The sequence below is a fragment of the Camelus ferus genome, chromosome 17 (assembly GCF_009834535.1).
Source record: "Camelus ferus isolate YT-003-E chromosome 17, BCGSAC_Cfer_1.0, whole genome shotgun sequence".
NCBI lineage: Eukaryota > Metazoa > Chordata > Mammalia > Artiodactyla > Camelidae > Camelus > Camelus ferus.
The window spans coordinates 18,163,979-18,187,248 of NC_045712.1; the positions used below are offsets into that span (position 1 = coordinate 18,163,979).

The 23,270-nt window shown below is 46.3% G+C and overlaps 1 long non-coding RNA gene across 2 annotated transcripts in view; it reads right to left on the reverse strand.

Moving 5' to 3' along the window:
- Nucleotides 1-23,270, reverse strand: part of LOC116657105 — a 551,457-nt gene that overhangs the window by 253,629 nt on the left and 274,558 nt on the right. The window contains exon 1 of one of the 2 annotated variants that reach the window (XR_004312081.1): nt 11,413-11,878. The exons of the other annotated variant lie outside the window; for it this stretch is intronic. This is a non-coding gene — a long non-coding RNA (uncharacterized LOC116657105). Of the gene's footprint in view, nt 1-11,412; nt 11,879-23,270 lie in introns of those variants that run through there. 2 annotated transcript variants of the gene reach the window in all.

Here is a 23,270-nt window from a genome sequence, read left to right on the forward strand (position 1 = left end):
AGACAAAGAGACGCCAATATCCCCCACTGCATATTCTGAGACAAAGAGCAGCCCAGACATTAACTATTCAGAAATTCATAATCAGCATAGCCCAAACAAGATTTTTTAAGTCATTTCCCGTGGACACTTTATGGCAGCAGATTCCACAGCATATAAAGGAGCTATGTCCCACAGGAATTATAGTGGCCCAAGAAGGGCTCCATGAATCAGTCATACCAATTGTGACATTATATGCCAGAAAGGACAGAACTCTTTGCTGAAAACCTCTGGTAAACAGACTTCAATCACGGGTGTTATACCTGGATGACCAGTTCAGGTAGAACTCATTCATTCAGCACATATTTACTGCTAAGCACCAGGGTAGAGAGGGGTGAACACCGCAGTTATGGCTCTTATCTTGCAGAGTTTACAGGGTGGAGGGAGAGGTGATTAACAGGCAAAAGGACAAAAAAAGCATGGATGATGCAATGATACCGAAGAGTGGAAGGAGGCAGTTCAGAGCCTCTTTGTTATCACACCTAACTTGACCTGCTCCCCCACATGCAGTAAAGCCAGTCTACGACACTGACTGGGTTGTGGCGAAGGCAAGCACGCCATTTAGTGCAGGGCACCGAGCAAGGACTCTGGGACAGCTAGTGCGCAGAACACCCCAACTCCCCCATGGGTTTCAGGACAGCGTTTTTAAAGGCCAGGTGAGGGAGGGCAGCCGCAGCTTATGCACAGTTCTCTGACTGGCTGATGAAGAGGTAACGGGGCGGTGTCACCAGGTTTAACATTATCAACCCTTAAACTTCAGTCGGCCTAGGCTAGGGGCTGTGTGCTCAAGGTCATCAAGTAGTAAAGTCATCCATCTGGTGGGGATTTTAGCATCTGTAAAATTAACACTTAGGAAATGTGCATCAGACACTTTCATCTGGGTACTGCAGAGAGGAGCTTAAGCAGAGGATACGGGTCCTAGGAAGGCCCATGGCGTCCTGCTCGGCCACACCTTGTACTCTACCATGCAGACTTTCCTCAACGATTATGTCTCTCTCTAATGTTTCAGATTACTCTTAGGGACATAGCAGCGGGCATAAGTCATCTTTAGAAAATGAGCTGTTGTGCCAAACAGACAATGGATAGAGAACTCCAGGTAATAACGCTATCACATGCTCACAATGTCAGATCAGCCTAACCAAGCATCGTGAACGCTGCGTCTTGAGAGGCAGTGTGGGATAGCACCAAGTGCCGGCCTGGGCATAGGGCACGGACTACTGGCCATCTGGGCATCCCCTGGGCAAGGCACCTGGTTTCAGTGGCTCTCAGATTCCTCACATGGGAAGCGGGAAAAGTGGTAGGCACCTACCTCAGTGGGTTCTTGTCAGAATGTGCTAAAGAAATAAAATATGTCTGTCCACTGCTGGTCACACAAAACAGATAACCAAAGACAGAGCTCTGATTCTTATTAAGGAAATTCAGCCTCTCACTCCTGCACAGGGACAGCATGAAAGCTACCCATGGGCGTCTATGGAGGCAGGCTCTCCCTGCAAGCCCAGACAAGGATTCTGCACAGCCTTCTCCTCCTCTCCTGGAAGCCGAGCACTGTCTATTCATCCAAGATGAATGACCCTAGGCAATCACACAAACACTTTTCTGTCCTTTAAAATAATAGGGAAGGTAGAATTACTTCCACAATCTTCCTCAAGTTACATTCTTTTGATGAAGACAAGAGGAGTTTTGATCAGGGCAGAAATAACAGTCTATATTCAAAATGGATTCAGTGTGGTAAATATTTTTTTGACCACCTATATCATCCTGTGTTCTTAGCTCAGCTCTAAAATATACAAGAATGATTTATGTACAGAATCTTAGTGGAATATGTGCTTCAGTTCTCCAGGTTAACTTAACCTCTGCCTGTGGCACTTCGCTCTGAACACCTCAGCTCCCCCTGCAGCTGCTGCTCTGGTGTGTTTACTGTTTCCCTCTGAGCTCGTTTGTAATTGCAGCCCTGGAGCTTGCAAGATTTTCCACCAGGAGTTTGCATGCAGATGGTCTCAAGCAAACATGACTCTTGCCTTTTCCTAGAGAGTCTATGTCCAACCGTTCATGGGCTAACAACCACCTCGCTCCAATCACTACCCCTGCTGTGCACTGAGCCCTTATTCGGTGCCTGGCCCTACTATGAGTTTTTGTATGTGTTACCTTGATACCTTACAGTGACCCTTTGAGGAGTGTGCAAAATACAAGTGAGACAGGAGGGAGAGGGGCAGGACACTCCTGCTAGATAAACAGCCCTTAGGATAGGATAAAACCTGGCTGGAACCAGCTAAAACCAGGCTGGCTTTCAGGATGGCCCAGTCATCGACCTTCAGCTCATTATACCCTCATTGTAATAAGAAAACTCACTCCCTCTCGCACCATGACAGTTCCAAAACGGACCATAAAAGGCCAGGAGGTGAACAGTCGTCCAATTCCTGGGAGTCTTCACTCTTCCGTGAAACAGCAAGGATATTCCTCCCGCGTCTTATTAACGTATGAAATGACTCAGCCCATAAAGACCAACAACCTTGGGCCCTGGGGCCGCTCTCACTTTGAGGCAGTCCAAATTCTGCCTGTGGACTTTTTCTTTCTATAAACAAACCTGCTCTCATGTTACTTCTGCTCACTCTTGAATTCCTTCCTGCACGCAGCCAAGGACTCACTCTGTGGCCCATGCTTATCCCGGGAAGGGGACATCTCCCTCCCCTGCATCAGAAGTCAGCTCCTAAGGAAAGATAACCTCAAAACCCAGGGCAGTTCCACCCTAAACGGCAAACCAATGGCGACCACATGTTGTTCATGTATGCCTTTGTGTAAATAAATTATTGATGGGGACTCTAAAAATCACGGCTTTCCTCAACAGATTCCATCCCAACAGGTTCCCGTAGTTTCCTTTAGGCCGTAAGCTCCCTGGGACAGGGATCACGCTGTTTTACCCTGTCACTGCATGTCCAGCATCTAACATGTGCCTGGAACTTCACAGGTTTTAACCACCTCATTAAATGCATAAATGGAGGCTACCATACAGTACAGGAGAGAAGGCATGATCCTAAGACCAGCTAGAATCTCATCAGCTTTGAGGAAGAACAACCAGTGGTGTCAGGGGGGTCCAAGCAGCCGACAGACCTGCATGCGAGTCTCAGCTCAGCTAGAGGCCTGGTGGAGCTGCACTCTCTGCGCCCCACAGGACACACGGGGGAGATGGCACACAGGGTTTGGGCGAAGCTGAGGCAGTATTAAGAGAGCCACGTGGCACTCTGGAGAAGCCGGCGTGTCAGTAAGGCCTTGATGGAGAAGGCGGCACTGGACTTTCCTGGAGAGACTGACTGTGCAGACAGAGGAGGTATTCCTTCTAAGCAGAAGAATCAGCCTAAATTCAGACCACAGGTGGGGAATCCTGGGCAAGAACAAGGAACAGCATAAAGTTCACTCTTCTGCAACAAAGGGTGTGTGGAGGGAAATTGAATGGGAGGAGTGAGCAGGGCTCCAGTCCAGCTTTTATCCTGCACAGAGGGTGTAGGGGGTTATTCCATAGAAAAGTATGTCCCAGAGTGGGGGACCCATGCGTCACTGCTGCACACACACGGTGCCAGCTAGGCAGCACAGAAACGGTACCTGCATCAGTCCACCTCCAATCTGATGAAGCCAAGGTTGAGGCGGCTCTAGGACATCCAGCCCATGACAACTCTATGAGTCAGGGTCTCCAAGGAGAGATCTGACTCTGTCAGAAGTAGGAGAATTCAGGAGGGATTAAAGAAGGGACCACTGACCATGTACGGGGATAGGGAGCCAGAAGGGCAGTAACCCAGGGCTAGTAAAGGCCCAGCTGTCACTATCTCTAGGTGCTAAGAGACGAGAGGAGGGAAGAGTTTATGGTAACCAGAAGGAGAGAGCCACATAGAACAAGACACTGTAAAACAAGCAGTGAGCTTTGGTCGGGGTACAACATTGAGCTGCAGGCACCCTACTAGGGTGGAGGCAGGAAACACAGTCCTGGATCCACTGCTTCCCTCCCTGCTGGGCTCCCACAAGCTGAGCCCAACCGGAAGGTAACAGGGCCTCCAATTAATCGGCAGGGCTCAGCTTCCTGGCACCAGAGCCAGGACAAAGAAGGAAAATGGATCTGGAGGGACAAAGGGAAGGTAACTGAATAATCACCCACCTTTGCAAACACAGGGAGAGCAGGCCCCAGGTGTGCAGCCCCAGGCAGCACTCTCTGGCTAGGAAATACTACTTCTGTTTTGCCTGCATTGTATTTATTGTTAGTTTCTATTTATGATAGATGATACTGGCTTTCTATTAGAGATAAAGTTTCTTTTTAGAATACATTTAAGTAAAAAAAAAAAGCCCATTTAAAGATAAATATGAAGTAAACAACAGCACAGATGGAAAGGAGAATAGCAAAGATAATGGAGGTGGTACTGGCATGACTGATGCTTGGACAAGGCCTCACAGACGACTGGGAGCCACGGACAGTTTCTGAGCAGGAGAGAGACTGGCTCAAGGCTCTGCTTTGGGCAGTTTCCTGTGGCTGCAGCTATATAATGCAGCAGGGGAGAAAGGGGGGTACTTTAGGTTGTGACAATGGGGCTATGGAGGTAGGAATGGCGGGGACGAATTGGAAGAGAAAGGGTAGAATCAACAATATGTGATAATTCATTTCACGGAGGGCAAGCAAGAGATGAAGCAGAAGATAAAGGCTGCGACCAAAATTGCCTTTAAAAATCATCTATTACCAGAAATATTAGAACTGATGTAGGGAAGTAACATGACAGCAATCAAGGCCTGCTCACAGGTAGAGTTTTTATGTAATTCATCTCCTGTGAGACCATCTGCGGTAAAAGGAAAACATGAACGTTTATCTAATGTGCGTCTCCTCCTGGTGTTTCTCCAGAACAGCTGGGTTTGTTTTTCAGATTTACAGCAGAAAAATTGGGAAGGTCAACCAGGCTTGGCACCTAGCACCAGGAGGGCAATTTTCATGCCTTGATCAGCATCATAGAGGGGGTGATTTTACAGCACACAGATACTTTGGGTGTTTATTTTGAGCTTTGAAGGAAGCTGGGAGATCTATTTTCTGAAAAGACTATTTAGTTAGAAAATTGAAGTCAAATAGACATTATCATACAAGTGTCCAATAAAAATAATTTGAAACTAGAGGTTAGAAATAGTAACAGCTAATCAAGTTTGAAATAAAAGCTTTGGCCTGGTAAGAATTTTGGGACAAGTTTCTTACCTTATCCTCAATTAAACACACACACACACACAATGAATTTCTAGACTGTGCTTCACTTGTACGAAAATTACTTTCAATTAAATTCTCAATTTCTGGTTCCCTGAGAGTTTTAACCATCAGTGTTTTCAAATGAGCCAGTGATTCACAGAATAGAGAAAAGGAAGAGACTGAATGAGATGATGGAGTGTGTCCCAGAAGCAATCCAGAGGGTTTTTTCCCGCAGTCCTACTTTCCATCGCCTTATTCAGTCTTGGTTTTAAATGACTCCAGCAATGGGACTCTTCATCTGTCCAAGAGGCCTGTGGGAGCCCTTTCTCAGTCTAAGAGTCTTCATTTTAGAAAAGAATATTCTGATATTAAGCCCTGTTATATCACTCTCCTCTCCCAAAGGAGCCCCACTTCTTCTGCCATTATGTCCTTCAACTCCTCCAGGTGCTAGGAAGAGGCACTGTCTTTCCTCATTGGTTACTCTTTCCTTCCCCCTTGCCGATTTCTTATTCTTTTTGTATCTGAAGATTTCTATGCTTTTATCTGCACCTCTGATCCCTATCACCATAGTAACTGAAGACTCTGACAAGGCTGTCGTTTCAAAGGCCAGCTGCTTATACCTTCATGGTCTTTACCTCCCATCCAGCATGATACTTTCTAGAATCCTGAGCATTTCAGCCCTGGGTGACCTAGATACCAGCCTGGCGACCAGGGCCTGCCACAGAACCTGCATATGACCCAAGGATTGTGATCAATGTGGTAGAGGTACCTACCACTCTAGGATTCAGAGGATAATGGAAATCTGGCTGTGTATTTTTACACATTTAGAAGTAGAATGGACACAGAATCAGGAAGTATCCCATTTTTGCAGTTGACCAACTCTGAGTCTCTGGACCTCAATTTCCACATTTGTTAAAAGGAGGTGTTGGATTGCATACCATAAGGGCAATTCATGCACTAAATCACTGGAGCACAATTCCAGTTTGAAGCAGTGACAGCAACATCCCCCACCCAGGATCACCAGATTTAGCAAGTAAAAACATACAATGCCCAGTTAAATTTCAATTTCAGAGGAGTGAATACATTTTAATATAAGAATGTCCTCTGCAATATTTGGGACATATTCATACTAAGAATGTATTCATTGTTTATCTAAAATTCAAATTTAGCTGGATGTTCTGTGTTTTATCTGGCAATCCTACTCCCGCCTCCACACGTTGTCTTCCTGATTGCTGGTTGGCACGTAGGTGGCTGAGGAGAAGACTCTGGTCCTCATCACCTTCGCACCCCGATGCCCTGACAGAGCCTCCAAAGCTCGGCTGAAGCTGCAGGCTGTTATTCCCAAATATGTGCATGCTTACTTGCTTCTCAAGGTTCCTCCACACTCCAGATGTGACCAAATGAGGGAAAATACTTTAAAAACACTAAGCATGAACACCTGCCTCAAAACGTGCTGACAAGGTGGTCATGAGTCTGCAGCTCTTCCCGTACCACAGTCCTGCACAGTTAAAAGTCCTTCCTCTCAGCATTCGAGCACTCTCCACAACAGGACGGCCACATCTCAGCTCTGGTAATAAAACTACTCATTCACTTACTGGAAATCTCCCACGTGCCGGGCACCGTGCTAGGGACTATACGTTCATTTAACCTTCAGAGCTGTCCTGTAAGAATGGAACCACGCTACTTCCATTTCACAGATGAAAAGACAGGCCAGAGGAGCAAAGTGACTCATCTGAGTTCCCACAGCTCACAGCTCACAGCTCGTCCATGAAAATGGAAGGGCCACCAAAGGATTTTCACAGATCATGACAAAGTGATTATAAATTTTATATCTGAAAGAAAAGGGCCAAATACACTGAGAAACTCCTGAGGAAGTAGCCAGCCAAGAGACTGACTTGGCCCATCAGAGAATAAGGCTTATTTTAAAGCTACTGTCATTTAAAGCTATTGTAATTAAAACTGTGTGGTACTAGAGGAGAGGAGGACAAACAGGCAAATGGAAGAGAAGAACAAATCCAAAACCACAGCCATGCCTGTAATGGAAACCTGACCAGTCCCCTGACGGGAACATGACGGGGCTGACAGGCAGGGCAGCTGGGACATAGATGGTGATTCAATCAAGAGCAGATCATACAGAGAAGCAAAATGGAATCTCCACGTCAAAAAACACACAAAAACTGAGTCCATGTGCATTAAATGTGAAGGACACAACTTGAAAACTTTTAGACAAAAAAGCTATCACCTCTGCATAGAGAACTTCTTAAACAAGATGCAAAATAGCACTGAAGAAGGACTGATCAAATGTGACTAAGTAAAAGTAAAAAACTTCAGCTTATAAAAAGAAATCACAAAGGGAAAAGAAACAGGCTGGGAAATGACTGACAAAGGATCGGCCTGTAGACATGCACTGTTCTACACGTTGGCTGCGACACACACGTGGCTTTGGAGCAACTGCAACTGAACCAGCATGAACTGAGATTTGCCCTTAGTATAAAATACACGCCAGATTTCAAGCTTTTCATTAATTTGATATGATAATATTTTAGATATATTTGGATAATACAAACTAAGTTACATGAAACAGTTATCAACACCAATTTTATCCGTTTCTTTTTCCTTTTTTAATGTGGTTACTAGAAAATTTTAAGTAATGTATGTGGCTTGTTTGATGTTTCTATTGGGCATCCTAGATCCGGAATCTAGAAAGAGCTACAGTGAGTTAATAACAAAGAACAAAACTGAATAAAAAAAGATAAAAAGAAAAAGGTCACGAAGAGATTTTTCACAGAAGAAACATAACTAGTCAACATAAGAAATGATCAACCTTATGAACAATCCAAATTAATTACAAACTAAAACTGCAATGAAACATATTCTCTGCAGTCAGATTAGTAAAATTTAAGAACTCTAACAATACCTAGTGTTGGCAAGGGCAGTGGAGCAATGGGAAGTCTCATAGTTACTGCAGTTGGGAATAAAAGTTGGTACAATCACTTCAGAAAATAATTTGGCATCAGGCAGTAAGACTGAACACGCACATACCCAGGAGTGAGTTCCCCGGTTCACAAGGCATCTCCCTGAGAGAACTCTTGTTTGTGTGACATGCAATGTGCACAGTGATGCTTTTAACAGCCTCATTTGTGACTCCCCAAACTGGAAATAGCCCAAGTTTCCACCCACTCTACAGTGGTTTAATCAGTTGTGAAAAGCTATATAAAACATTCCAAAGGAATGAACTGAAGCTACATCTAGCTACACAGTATCAGAGACACGGAGAGGTGAAAACAAAATGGTCACACAAGATCCAGAAGGCACCCTCTCTGAGGGAGGAAGGTGGGCACAACGGGGGGGGGGGGGGGAGACGTCAGTCAGGTTCAATATCTTAAAATGTGTGGTAGGCCCACAGGTGCTTATCTTCCTCTAACTTAAATTTTAAGTATACACCATATATCCTGGTTTTAAAGTGTGATATTTCACAACTTAAAGGGGTTTAAAAAAGGAAAAAAAAATTACTCTGTCCCTATGTGTGACACTGCATTCATCCAGAAGCACTGCCTTTCATTTGCTTTTTAATAATGACATCTCTCAAGTGGGGCCATGTTCTGCTGGTCCTCTCTCGACCTGGCTCCTCTTTCTCCCATCCCGTCCTATGTCATCTTGAGATTACTTATTTTATATGTAACATCTTTGGAAAAACAACAGCGCTGAGGATTGCTCTTCTTGTGTTTGATTCATCTCAGTCACTTTTCCCAGGAGTAGCAGCACAGACCAACAGGCTAGCACTCCACGCCCAGGGAGTTTAGAGAACCCCAGGGGAGTGCGCAGCACCGAGGAGCCCAGCCCTCTACTCACAAGTTCTCTGCACCCTCAGTCCAGTGCTGCTTTGATTCCCCCATTTGAGTTTTTGTCAGGTATGAAAGGTGATTGGAGGCGCTCCTCAAACAGAGCTCGTGGCCTCCTGTCAATATTCCCGGGCAGGTACATGAAAATAGAAAGGGGCAGACTTACTGAGGTAGGTTTAGGGTGGCCAGGTCTCCCAGGGGGTTCTACAGCTCTCAATGCACACTCAGGCAAGGGCAGCAAAAGAACACATTTAGTCAACTTGAAAATTGGACCTCGAGCCTGGTCCTAACACAACTGTAAGTCTGTTTTTTTTTAAGAGATCAAACCACCCTAGCAGGTATTTTCCCTCAAACTTTAAAATTTTTCCCTTCCCCTTAGAAATGCCAAAATGAATCCCCAGTAGAAACATCCAGAGTATCAGGTGCAGCTCATCTTCCTTAGACTAGAACAAAAACAAGCCCCTAGTAATTGTGTGTGTGTGTGTGTGCGCGTGTGTGTGTGTGTGTGCGCGCGTGCGCTTGTTTTAATTCCAACACTGTAGCACCCTTAAACCATCATCACCTTGGAAACATCATTCCTTCCACCTGAGGTCTTCCCTGGGCACAGCCTGGAGCAGGGAGAGTTTACAGGGCCTGCTAATCTCATCAGCAGGTTTTCAGGACCCTGATCTTCTGACTCTTCTAGGTGAGCCCCAAGTCCTGGTTTTAAAAAACATGACGAATCAATGCACAAACCCTTATTCTCACCGTGGAGAGGAACAATTACTAAAATCTATTTGCCAGTAAATGTGCCTTGTCTTGTAAATCATTGGGTCGTTAACCTTAACAATGATGGTGTGCTGTCTCTATCCAATTCAATTAAAGTACAGACCAAGGTAATACTTAAGAATACATTTCAGGCAGAGGAATATACTATTATATCCTCATAAATTAATACATTTATTTCACATCTTGGAAAAAGAACACTGCATGATAAACAAAGGGGAGAGAAGAAACAAAGGCAATGATTTTAAGAATAGCTGAAAAGGACTAGAGAGGAGAGGAATCCCGAGGCAAAAAGCAAGTCACTTACAGCCACCACTCCCTCTGGCATCGCTGCAAAATTTCCGGGCTAGGTGAAGGATGGAGCAGACAGTGCACTCAGACTGCAGCTGGCTTGTGTTCTACCTCATGAGACAGAAATTCCTAAACTGTACAAAACAGCAAAAGAGTTCTCTACCTGTTCCTCATCTGGTACGACTGTAGCTGAAAAACTTGATGCTAAAAACTAGCAGAAAGTTCTGAGCCTTGACACTGATTCTCTGGAGTCCAGGAAGGAGCCTTCTCTTTCCTCAACACTCTGAAGGTTAAGCCAAGGGAAGCCTCACTCACAGCACCCTCAGTGTTCTTCCTGCTTCCCCATTTCAGGGGTTAGGGAGGGATTAAGCAGCCAAGCATTCTAACAGGGAACATCTCTCAAGACTTACGGTATCTGTCACAAGGTTAGGTAACAGATATGTGCATTTAAATTCTTCACAAGGGGCTCAAAAGGAAGCATCTCTTCGATTTTCTTTCTCCTCTAATTCCTCTAACCTGGACCACTTTCTAGCCACAGCCAGCACAGCTTAATTCATATGATATATTCGTTCTCTATTGCTGCCCTAACAAACTGTCACAAACTTAGTGGCTAAAACAATTCAAGATTATTACCTTACAGTTCCACGGGTCAGAAGTGTAAGGCAGGCTCACTAAACCAAAAATCAAGGTGTAGGACGGCTGTCTGCACCCCTCTCTGGAGGCTCTCGGAAACAGCCTGCGGGCTTCCTAGCTCATTCGGGCGGGTGGAAAATTCACTTCCTCCCTGCCTGGGAGCGGAGGGCTGTTCTGGGGGAGGCCGCTGGCATTTCTCAGTTGGCGCCCCTTTCTACTTCTTAAAGCCAGCAACAGCAGGTCGAGGCTCTTTAACTCTTCAAACCTCTCCTGCCTCTTCTAGTGCTCCTTACGCTGGCTTTTCTCCAAATTTAGCCAGGAAAGGTTTATCTGTTTTGAAGGGTTTGTCTGATTACACTGGGTCTACCCAGATAATCCAGGGTAATCTCACCATCCATAACCTTAAATCACATCTACACAATCTCTTTTCTCATGTAGGTAACAAACTGCTCGGTTCCCAGAATTAGGGGATGGACACCTGGCGTGTATTATTCAGTGACCATGTAAGAGGTGTTCTCACCTTGGATGAGCCAAGGCTGAGAATAAATGAAACCTGACCATCTCTTATCTCCCTTTCCTTTCCCACCTCCTTCCCGACGCTTCCCTTCTTTACTCTGAAAGTAGAACTTGGCTACTCACCATATTCCCATTCTGAAAAGGAGCGTCTGGTTGCAGGACTCTCCCTCGAGACGGCCAGGAAGACCACTCTTGTGTCTACTCAGCTTTCTCCGGGTGAAATGTTCTCTTCAGCATTTAGCCAGTGGGTCCCAAACATTACGTTACATGAGAATCACCTGCAGGCACAGGTTCCAATTCAGAATCTCAGTCTGATGTGCTGCTGTTGAAGACTGACATCACCTGGCGTTCAGCGAACTGGGAGCAGGTGGCTTGAGAAGCTCTGTTGGCCCAAGCAGGCAATGGAGGTATGTGTGGTCCCAGAGAGACCCCAGCCCTGGAAGATGAGCCTCTGTCCAGAGGCCCTGCACACCCCCTACTTCTCTTCCATTCGTGGCCACAAAAGACTAGTTTCCTCCCAAAAGGAAGAAGTAACTTGGCATCTCTGACTCTGTATTATGTCTCTCTTCTGCTGCTTTAACCTGAGCCATAAGCCTCTGCTTAGCCCTGCATGTAGACTTGTTAATCATTAAAGGAATTCTGCTTACAGCTTAAGATTTATGCAAAAAGCCCCTTACCTGAAACTTGCCTCCCACAGGGAGATAAGGAAGTATGAACGAAAATAACTGTCTTCTCAAGATTTATAGGAACACCAAGACCAGACCACGTCAGCTGGGCTCAACAGAGCAAGAACTAATTTTTTCACAACCCTCCTCCCACACTTGCTGGCGCCTCCGCCCAGACGTCACTTCCTCACCTTAATCCCTTCCTGCTTCCCCCTTTCCTAGAAAAAAAGCAGCTGGAATTCTACCCCCAATTAAGATGATTAGTCTGCCATCTTCTCGGTTTGCTGGCTTTCCCAATAAAGTCGCTTTTCCTTGCTCCAACGTTGGTCTCTCAACTTACTGCCCTGCTGTGTGGCGAGGGGCCACACCCGTTGTTGCTGGCGCCACAAGTCCCCGAGGTCTCACCCTATACGCTTTGGTAGTGTATCATCATGAAAGCACCCCTTTGGAGTCAGAAGAAAGTTGTGTGATCGTGGGCAATTTGCTAGTCGAGGCCCCACGTGCTCATCCATCAGATGGAGGTAATAAAACTAATTACTCCAGAAGGCAGTTACAGAGGTTCAGGGAGACGCTGCCTGCAAAGCACAGAACACAGTGCTCAAGCCCTTGATAGAGACGAGCGATTGGTTGTCACCAATACCACCATCATTCAGCTTGGCCCCCACCTGCTCGGTGACCTGGACAGTGGCCTGGCCTCTCACATGCTGGTTCACTTCCTCCCAGTAGAAAGAAAAGAGGAAGGCCTTTACCCATTTCGGGAGGTGAGATGGGAATTTCAAGGCATTTACTTGCCCCAGTGGTTTGCCTCATTGCCCAAACCCGGAGAAACACAGCAGGCGAGACTGTAGAATTTGCGGGAATTACACTGTGGGCAGCCTTAAGTGAGCAGGCCATGGGGCCCAGGCCAAAGCTCACAATAGCTTGCACCTGGTAAGACGTAAATGTACGCATGCGCTGGTAGCGTGAGTCAGCATTATGAACAACTACGCATGCGCCACTAGCATTAGCAAAAGGACAAGTGCGCCACATCGGGGGCGCGCCATCTTGTTGAACTAGAAGAAAGTGCCGAGCACCGTCACTGCTGCTGCCGCCCACCATGCACGCCACCAGCTTGTACTGCAATAAAGTGCTGTCTTCGGTCCATGTCAGCCCCTCACGCATTAATGTTGGCTCCGCGCACATTCTTCCAGTTGGGCAGCTCACCTGCTCGAATTCCTCTCCAGCCCCCCTAGGCTGACATATATGCACTGTTTTGCTATTAGTTTTAGACAAACTTTTTCTTTGAATGGCCGATAGTATTTTTGTTTTTGTAGGGTATACAGTCTTTGTTTTGTCACAAACTCTCAACCCTGCAGTTGTAGTGTGGAAGCAGCCATAGACAATACATAATGAAAGGGTGTTCCCATAAATCTTTATTTATTTATAAAAGCAGATGGCAGACTGGATTTGACCTATGTGCCATAGTTTGCTGATTCCTGTTTTAGACAAACAGCTAGAAGGTTCAGGTTTAGTTCCAGTGATGGATCCCTACTCTGCCCTTTATTTTATTGTCTCTCATAAATATTTGTGAATTTACTCTCTACAAAAGCATATTTCAACAAATGTTTATATCCATGGGCATGCTTGGAAAATTGAAATTCATGTAAATGCTTGAGACACATTCTGAAACCCACAAAAGAACTTAATATTAAAGGACCAGGTGTTATGATAAATGATGCATTACTTTGGAAGATACTGGACGCTATAGAGCTGTGTGATTTTAGACAAGTTACTCACCCTATCTGACCTTTAGTTACCTCCTCAGTTTAAGCCTCAAGTAGTCTCTATTTCATGATAATTAAAAGCAGTAAGCATATGAAGTGAAGCAAGAGATATAATAAAGCTCTTAGCCCAGTGCCTGGTGCATGGAAAACACTCAGGAGCATCACCATTATTTCTCCTGTCACCATTAGAGACCCTACCATGACGTGTTTCTTACTTATAAGAAAATAAGTCAACATCGACAGAGAGAATCCTGTTGAGGCAACTGCCTAGGTTTCCTCTGAATAGGGGTGTAGACTTGGGTGGGGAGAGTATTAGGATTCTGAAAAATTGTCTCATGGTTTAAAGTGTTTCAGTAAGTCCATCTCATGGCTTACAAACTGGAGGCCAATGGGACCAATGGTTGTGTTATCACAGTGTCTAATTCTAAAATATTGAATGAATTTAAGCCACAACTTTCATTCACTGCTGTCTTAATAAAAAGTAGCTACACACTGTTATGTTATGTTATCCATCTGACCCAATTCAGTATCTGACCTCTGCTCCTAAACTTCTGATGCTAGGCTTTACTATTACAACCCCAGCTTCTTATGTCATGATCTCATTGCCATCCGTATATCTAGAGGAAGAGCCCTTATCTTTTCAAAAACATATGGCCAGTTCCCAGAACTAACGTCACCCAAGGCTGCCAACAAATGATGTAATGAGACAACTTAAGAGCAAAATGAGATGTTTTCTTCCTTCCTTGCTTGTAGCTGCCAGACCTCACAATATAAAAGCTGTTTGAGGCTCTGTTTTCACACACTCACAGAAATGTTTCTTTAGAAATGCATTTGTTTTAAGAATCACTGCTGACATTCATTACTGAGGGCCCAAGGAGTCTTTGAAGACACACTCAGGTGAGATTACCAGGAGGAAACATTGTTTAATCGTGGAGTAACTCAAGTTGGGAAGTGGCCCAGGTGGGACAGGAGGTTTTCTCTTCCGTGATCAGGGTCAGACAAAGAGGCAAATGGCAGATGTCAGGCGAGAGGGGTCCTGGAGGGACACCTCCACCACGTGGTTTCCTCTGTTTTGCTCGTAAACCTATATTAACAGTGAGCAGAGGGTGCAGCCAATCTGGGTCCACCTTCCAGCAAGCGGGATGAGGTGACACCTACTCAGGATCTCCTGTAGCCTTACTTGGCCCTGGACTTTCTGCCCACGAGTGCTTAATGGGCACTGGTGTTCGGGAAGCTACAGAGCAGGCATTTTAATGAACTCGCTCTACCCAGACCGCAGAGTCAAGAGGATAGTGACATTGGTAATAATATTCTTAATATGAGTAAGTAGTAATAAGCACTATTTTAGACATGTAAATCAGATCACATCACCTTCCTGCTCAGAAAGCTCCAATGTTTTCCCCTTTCACCTGAAGTAAAACCGAATTTTCTATGAGGCCCACATGATGACCCTGCAGGACCTGGCTGCACCTTCCCTGCACACCTCTCCAGGCTTACCTAAGTGGGCGAAGGTAAGTGGGCCCCAAGTGTTCTTAGCCCACAGCACCTGGGGTAGCACCTCCACCTGATCAGTGGGGGCTGGGTGGAGGAAGGGAGCCCCAGCATCTCGGCAGCACTCACCTGGAATTTAGCCTCGGCCTCAGGCAGCTGTTGGGGAGGGGAAGGAGAGACTGAGTTCTGACTCAAGTGCCACAGACTCTCACTGTTCTGAACAAGATTTAATAGATTTTCTGGAATAAGTATTTATTTGCTCTGTGTCCTTATGACAATCAGGGAGTTTAAATGGTTAGTGTTTTTTGTTTTGTTTTGTTTTGTTTTATTTCACCAGTCCTGGCTGTTTTGCTGGGAAGAGGGTCCATGAGGCTCATCACACCACCATTGTGAGAGTTGTCCCTCCTCCACCTTCATCTTGGGCCTCTCTCCTCCTCCCCACTCTGTGCCTGGAGGAGAAACATCTACACCGGGCTCATTGCTGCCACTGGATCTTTGCACTTACTCTTCCCTCAGCCTGGAAAGTCCTCCCTTGAAGTGAAGGCTGTTGCATCCTTACCCGAGTGTGGTTTCCACCTTGATCCCTGCAGGCAGAGTCCCTTCCCCTTGTGACTCAGGCCAGGGTCTGAGCAGGGTCAGAAAATGTAGACCAGGAGTCAGCAAACTACAGCCCATGGGTCATATTGGGCACACTGCATGTTTCTGTATAGCCCACAAGCTAAGAATTGTTCTTACACTCAAATAATTGAAGAGAAAAACAAAGAAGAAAGATACTTGGTTACACATGAAAAGTACATGAACTGCACATTTGGGTGACTGTAAATAAAGTTTTACTGGAACACTGTCGTGTCCATTAATTGACTTTTTGTGTGGAGCTGCTTTCACACAACTACCAGAAGAATGAGGAGTGGCACACTACAAATCACAGGGACAGAGTTATGACTGGAAAGCCTTCTGGGGCCACATGTATCACCCGTCCATATGAAGACATTTTCAAAGGTGAAATATGTAAACTCTCACTACAGGGCAGCACTCACAGATGCACATGTGCCATCTACTTTGATGATATGAAACACTGTCTTTGACCCTTGAGTAAGCAAAATGTTATTCCCCAAAAAGAAGTGCATTCTTCTCATCAGTAGACCTATGTTTTAAAAATAGATTTAATTGTTATTCTATTTTGAATTTCATCAATCCATAAAAATGGTGTGGAAATCTGTTTTATCTTGTTATATAAGTACCTACAAAATATCCTCAGTTTTGCCTCTTGACCCCCAAACCTACAACAGTTCCCAGCTAAGTCTCACAAGGAAAATTCACCAGTCGTGGTGACTCTCTTCCCTTGCCGGGGAGCGATTTTACGGTGAGCATTTGGCCCAGTTCTGACCAAGACGCAAGAGGAAATCTAACTGATAGCACCTCCAAGCATCACACGGCTCCTTCCCATCATGTAGGGTCAGGGTTCATGTCCCTCCTCAGAAAGTCCTTTCCCAGCCACTGGGGGAAGTAGCCTGTGATGTCCCCTTCCCTCCCTCCCTAAGTCACTCTTCTAGCCAGTGCCACTGTCTGTCATTATCTTATGGAATGAATAAAAAAAAACACTAATAACATTTTAACTGATATTTACTAGCATTAATGGGACTAATATTTATAAAAACTGCTAACAAATAAATACGTATACCGTTCATTACTTAAGCTCACGTTTCCGGAAGTGTTTTGCGCACACCGTACTCGGTGCCAGAGCTTATCACATGTCCCTCAGTTAATCTTCGTAACCATGTTAGGAGGTAGATATTACTGTCCCCCCATTACAGATGCCTGCCTACTTGCATTTTCTTCATTACGTTCTATACTACTAGCACAAGCAAGGGCAATAGCATAACAATAATAATAATAATATATTGGACTCGTTCTGCCCCTGGGACCTTGGTAGTGGGGAACTGCACTGAGCCATGGCGGGTTTGTCCCAGGCCCCATCCTCACCTCCCTGCAGAAGGAAACTCCAGTGGAAGAGGGAAGCACCCTCACGAGCGGCGCGTTTCCAGCCCAATTTACAGGGCAAGTGCTGCTGGTTATTGCTTCTGACTTGATGCCGGCCCCTTTCTCCTCAAGGAGGCTCTGTGGTGACAAGGAAATTGCCCAGTTCCTCACAGGGTCCTAGAGTTACGCAGACAGGCTGCAGCAAATCTCCTGTTATCTTCTGATAACTTCTCTAAGAGCTGGCCAACTACTATCTCCCCTGGGTCAGTTTCTGGGATGCTGGTTGACTTGATTTTTTTTTTTCCCCAAAAATGTTACAGCTTGGTTTCCAGAGGATCTCTGCTTTAAATCTAATAATTTTCTATGACACTAACTCCCGTGCCAAATTCCTGAGGAATGTCCCAGAAGGGGCATGTATGTAATAGTTAACATGCATCCCCCTAGGTCAATGGTCTCCATAATTCTAATTATTTAATTTTCATAGCAACAATGTTCATTTCTATGTCCTTTTATTAATAGTAAATCTGAAGGGTGTATTTAAGATGATCTAACTTAAAAGTATGTTTTAAGCCCTCTGTAGGCTCTGTGCCATCCTCAAAATTCACTTTAAGGGTTCCTGGAACACTTTGAGGAGATGAGGGGGTAGGGGGCTCACACTTTAGTCTGGCGCTATTCAACAGAATTTTTTGGATGATGGAAATGTTCTAATATTTGCACTCAGCAATACAGTAGCCACCAGCCGTAAGTAGCTATGAGACACTGAAAAGTGGCTAGTGTGACTGAGGAAGTTTATTTCAAAGTTAATTTAATTTTGTAGAGCCACATGCGGCTGGGGGCTACCGGAGCAGACAGCTCAGGTCTAGAGCATCAGAGGGTGCGGATTTCACATCCGCAGCCGCCTTCCAGGGTGTAAAGCAGCGGTGAAGTGCTAGTTCCTCAACCGTGTCTGGAAACCAGCCAGTCGTTCTTAACGGCGATGGCAGTAACAGTACAATGAACACAGAGCCTTCACGCAACCTCACTTCAGTCCTCACAAAAACCCTGAGTCAGGCCCAGTCTGTCTCAGTTTAGAGAAGAGGAGACGGAGGGGTGCGACTGCCTGACCAATTTTACAAATACTCTCTAAGCAAGACTATCCCAGGTAAGAATCAGACAGCTGCAGCCTAACAGAAAGCAGGACAAGTGAGCCCCAGCTCAGCGGAGGGGGCTCTGCCAGTGGAGAAGAGGGCGGGGGAGGAAGGGACAGACCCCACATGCCCGGCACTCACACATCCCGAAGGGCACGGCTCCACCACCACTGGCTGGGCACTGGCCTCAGGGCTCTAAATCCATCCCACTTGGTCCTCATGATGACCCTCTGAGAGCAGTATTTCATTCCCATTTTCCCAGGTGAGAAGAGAGAGGCTCCGGGTTGATTTGCCATGATTCATTCAGCCTATGCAAGACCCCTGCTCATCTGCTTCCAGGGCTCCTGACAGCCCTACCCATTACATGGGTGTCCAGAGCCAGGTAAAACTGGGGCAGAAATGGGAAAACAGTGGAGGTGTGGTCTTCATCAGGAAGACCAGAGGAATGCTAACGCCAATTATAATTCCCTTGCAATTCTCTTCCATGCCCTCCGCTTGTAAGCTGAGGCCCCAGTTTCCAGGACTCATAGAAGTTCATTTTTATTAAAATTCTGGGACATGTGGTAAGCATGGGAGAGAGCCCAGCACAGCCCCTGTATGACTGATGGTTCAGATCTCTTCTGGAAACCACATGGCAAAGAGAGATGGGCCGGGTACTATCCACACTTAAGACCTGGAGCCACAAAGTCCCCAGACCAGGAGGAAGACACACCTGGCCCCTGCACACCCCCACCCCAATGGCCCTGCATCTAAACACGTCCTGCCTGAGAGCGCTGCTGGGGCCAAGGCTTTACAACAGGAGAAGGCAGAGAAAAAAGGAGAAAAGAAAGTGAGGAGCCACGAGGAAGGAAGAAACAAGCGGCAGCTGCCACCACAGGGACTCCCGTCAAGCCATGTGGCCCTAAAAACAGCCATACTGGTACTCAGGGCAGGAGCTCACAGAGGCATTCCGCTGGCCTCTAGATCTTGTGCCCAATTCCTGCCACACTCCCACCCTCACCCCAACTCCAGCTTCTCAGGTTAAGGTCTCAGTATCCTTCAAGTCTCACCTTAGATGCTGCTACTTCTAAGAAACCTTCCCTGATCCTCATTCCTATTTTATGCCCCTTCACTCTCCTCCCTCGGCTATTTCCTCCCTACCTATTCATCTACCTGTTCCCTCCTGGAGGAGATGGACCCAAGCGAGCGTTGCAGGGTCTGTCACGTAGTAATAACGTCAATGATGAGGACCCTAGGAAGAATTAACATTGACTGAGCAATCACTATGGGTCAGACACGGTTCTAAGCATTTAAATGTATTAAATTTCATTTTTACAGCAACCCTGTGAGATAGGTACTATAAATGCCTTCATTTTACAGAGGAGAAAAGTGAAGCACAGAGAGGTAAATATCTGGCTTAAGGAACACAGCTAGTAAGAGGAAGAGCTGTAAGTTGAAACCAGGCAGTTTGAGTTTAAACGCTGACTAGTAATCACTTCACTAAATTGTTCAGTATGCCATTGCTGCTTGCACATGTTGACCTATTCATTTACCTACAATGCTGTTGTGTAAATCACCCATCTCTTATCTAAACCGTGATACACTGCCTCCTGGACTAGAGAGAGAAATGTTTGGAGCTCTGTATACCTATAAGTAGTTAGCAAATTTCCCAACAGTCATTTGCAATAACAGCAAGTCATCTAATTTGTTATTTGCACAGGATGTGCTGTATTAATTGCTCTCGGTAAGCAATTTTAGTCTTTCATATGCGCATTACACATTCCCCTCTAGTGAACCATACCATTAGATACAGGATTTGAACAAATTCTTAAATGTGCTTCGGGACAGTCTGGGGTTGGTAAAAGCAGGGTTCTGGGTACAACACAGAGAGTACGGTGAGAAGGACTGCAGGCGGAGGAAGCCTTGGCTTACTCTAATGTAGGCAACGTTGTGATGCTGCACCCCTTAAACACTGGCGGTGTTCTGTCCTTCGAATGATAAGCATAGTTTTAGTCAATCTTGATTCTGAAATAGGAAGGAAGCTCACAACCATGTGCTCTGGTGTGTATGTTCAGGGAAAAATGAGTATGTCATGCACTAGCTGGGCACCTACTCATGGCGGGGGTGGGGGGTGGTGTGGGGGATGGGAAGCAGAATCATGGCCTCTGAAGATACCCTCATCCTAACCCTTGGATCCTGTGCCTGGGCTAGGCTACATGGCAAAGGGAACTAGGCTACAGATGAAATAAAAACTGTATTTGGTTTATTGGTTGATCTTACTATCCTGAATCACCCAGATGGACCCTGTGCAATCTCAGGGTCCTCAAAAGTGGAAGAGGGAGGCAGGAGAGTCGGTCAGAGGAAGATGTGACTACAGAGGAAAAGCACAGAGAGATGCAACACTGCTGATTTGAAGACGGAGGGAGGAGCCACAAGCCAAGGAATGCAGGTGGCCTCCAGAAGCCAGCAAGCATAAGGAAACAGATTCTCCCCTAGGGCTTCCAGAAAGGAATGTAGCTCCGCCAACATCTGGATGTTAGCCCAGTCCAGTGACAGCCGCGTTGCACTCCAAGACTAAGAAAATTAATTTCCATTGTTTTAAACCACTAAGCTGGTGGTAACAGGAAACTAGCATGGAGTGAGGGAGGCAAGGAGCTGAGAATGCTCTGCCTGGGAAGTTGACAGTCTGCTGGGCTCGCTCTCTCCTGGCTGAGCATGACAGAGACACCCAAGTATCCTTTCCGCCACTTGCGGGCCTTGCTCATGGCTTAGGGGCAAACTACAAAGGTACAAAATCCATCTCCTGATGCAGGTTGAGCCCTCTAAATTATAGAGATAATTTAACACAAAATCAAAACAATAAACCCCCTGCATCTGATTCAAGTAGGTAGAGTTTCTGAGACCTAAAGTGCCCAGAAAAAAATAGTTTCTCTTCCTCTTTCACTTGCCTTACAGACAGCTTTTCGAAAACCCTCAGGGTTGCAGCTAATGGCAGAATCCCTCTTCTCTCGTGTCCTGACTCTGGGGCCAGGGAGCGTGGGTGAGGGAAGCCAAGGCTTACAGATAGACAAGGATAAAGCTCACAGAGGACACTCACCCGGCTGGCCGGCTGCTCAGTGAAAAGGTTCAGACTGTTTTTTTGATCAGATGCTGTTTAAAGAAGACAGACTTAATGGAGGAGAGAGTCTGCTGCTCTCTGACCTTGGCTGTGTGTTTTTCTCCATCTCCTGTCCAGTTGAGCACTAAGAACAAACAATTGCTGATGAGCTGGAACATGAGATTGGAAAGGGCAGGCGGCAATGAGCTAACTCCGAGGTGAGTCCCAGGAAACGCAGCTCTATTACAACCGCTCAGGGAAGAGGGGCTTGTTTCCAGAGAGTTTTAAAGACACACACGGTTTTAAAGCTTTAAGAACTGAGGTGTGAGGCCAGGCACGTCTGTGATCCGGGGCGGGTCATTCAACCTCCAGGAGGCCGTCTCTTCAGCTCAAGGGGAGTGGTTACACCTGGCCAACAGGTGATGATGGACTTTCCCCAGGAAAGCTCCTTCGTAGCAAAGAACAGAGGCCCACTGCAGCCGGCTCAGGTCAAGGAGGGCCACACGACTGATGTGAAGACACACACGGAGTCTCCCAAGACCAGAAAGCAGAAGTTCTGATGGGTTCTTGATCCCAGATTCTGCTTCATTAAAGGATCTACCTACCCAGAGTCCACGTAAGTGTGTGGCTCAGTGAAATTTTACACACATCCATGTAACTACCAGCCACAAGATATAGATCGGGGGGTCAGCAAATTCAGGCCTGTGAGCCAAATCCCATCTGCCACTGTTTCGTGAAAAGAATTTTACCAGAACACGACCACACTATTGTTTGTGTCTTGTCTACAGCTAGCTGAGAAGTTGCCACAGTTACGCGGTAAAGCCTAAAACCTTTAGTAGACGGCCTTCTAGGGAAAAAAAAATTGGCCAGCCCCTGACATAGAGCCTGCCCTGTGTCCCTGCCCTGTTGATTTCCCCCTAAGATAACCGCTCTTTTCACCTAGATTACTGCAGGTTAATTTTGCCTGCTTTGACCTTCATATAAATGCAATACTATCATTTTTATTCCCTGAACACTACCCATGTTCTTTGACATTATCCATGTCCATGAACATTACCCAAGATCATCCATGTTGTGTGGCACTCTCCCTCTTGAGCATCCCCGTTAATGTGACAGTCACACTGCAGGCGTCCTTCACTCCGTCCCACACAACAGGCTGGCCCCTCTCAGTCACAGCGGGTGCCTCCCTGATGCTGGCTCCACAGGGCCCCCAGGGGCAGCCCGGAGCCCTCTCTCGACAGTGCTGATTCCTGTCTCTCCCTCCCCGTCTCAGCCATCTATCTATTTCTGAACCATGAATGCCACTGAAAACCTGATCAGAGCTGGGAACCCTCTTCTCGGATAAATGCACAGGGAGTGAAATGCGCAGCTAAAGATTAAAATGTGTTCTTGTTTTTTTTTTTTTTTTAACTTTTTTTCTCCCTCTGTCAGTGACAGAGATGTTGGAAGTTCACTTTTTGAATTCATGAAGCTTTGCCTCTCTTAGAAAAAGAAGGAGTTGGGGAGAGGACACCCTGTTATCACTTTTAGCTTCACGTGAAAGGGTAGGAGCAGGACGTGTCCCCCTGTGGTGGGCACTAGGGGTGGAACAGGATCCTCTGTGTTCTGCGGACGCGATTGGAGGGTATGTGTCCCCTGGTAGATATGAGTACAGGGCACTGACCCAGCCCTCCGGTGGCTGCCGAGCCCTGAGAATGGAAGTCTGGCTCTAAGATTCAGCTCAGGTTCCCCGTCCAGGAGCGGCACGGCCATCATCACCACAGGACAACAGTGGTGTCTGCTGCTTCCGGTGGGGACTGGGTTCCACCAAGACTCTGCACGGCAGTGGGGAGCATCCGCAGCACTGGACGGACTGGTTTCCAGGGTTCTCCTGACTTGG